This window comes from Penaeus monodon, chromosome 30, assembly GCF_015228065.2.
Source record: "Penaeus monodon isolate SGIC_2016 chromosome 30, NSTDA_Pmon_1, whole genome shotgun sequence".
Lineage (NCBI taxonomy): Eukaryota > Metazoa > Arthropoda > Malacostraca > Decapoda > Penaeidae > Penaeus > Penaeus monodon.
Window position 1 is genome coordinate 31,439,557 of NC_051415.1, and position 921 is coordinate 31,440,477.

Below are 921 nucleotides of genomic sequence, written 5' to 3' on the forward strand. Positions count from 1 at the left end.
GTCCGATTTGAGTGGTTTAAAAAGGATATCTTGACGTTGAAGATTTCGCCCAGCTTGACAGCGGGTGGCAAGTGATAACTGACAGTGACAGGGCTGTTCCATGCTGTTCCTTCGTCTCTGATGGTAAATAGTCCTTGTTATGGAGATGTGCACGGTAGTAAGGAATGTATCTGATGTTTTTGTTCTCAGTAAACTTATCTATTATGATGTCCAATTACTTGTCATGTATGGCCTTATAACGTCCCTGGAATTGTTCAAGACTCACTACACTCACTATGAGTAACTGAGGTTGGGGGGACTTCCCAGGGGCTTCCTTGATATGGCTTATCTCACCAAAAGAAATAGAAAAAGACAGTTTTAATCATAATATTTAACGCGGAGAAACTTGATTAAAACTAAAGATGTTTCCCATATAATGTTTTCATTTTCTATGAATTCAATGAAACGGTGTCGTTTTCTTTCAACACTACAAAACATAAGGATAGACTACGTTATTTTGTGACTTTAACTTGTACCTACTTAAAAAAAAAAAAAAATGTCCGGTAGTAAAGTTGAAGGACATGTAATACTCTCAAAGTGAAAAGCTAATATACAAGGAGTATTTCTTACAGAGATTATATCACTCAGGTAGCTCAGGCAAACTATATTACTTACGTGTATATATAATGCCTAATAAGCTGAATTAAGTTGTAGAATAATTAAGCTGAAATTTAAGAATAATGATGCCAACAATGATAATTTTAAAAGTAGTGACATTATGTGAAGACTTCTTTATATATATATTTTTTTTTCTACAGGCCTTTAAAAATAAAATCAAATAACATATCAATAAGGAAAAGTAAGAGTAATTTTAATTAATTATGACAGTGTAATCATCTCTAAATGTCATTATATATAACAACACACATAAATAAAAATAAT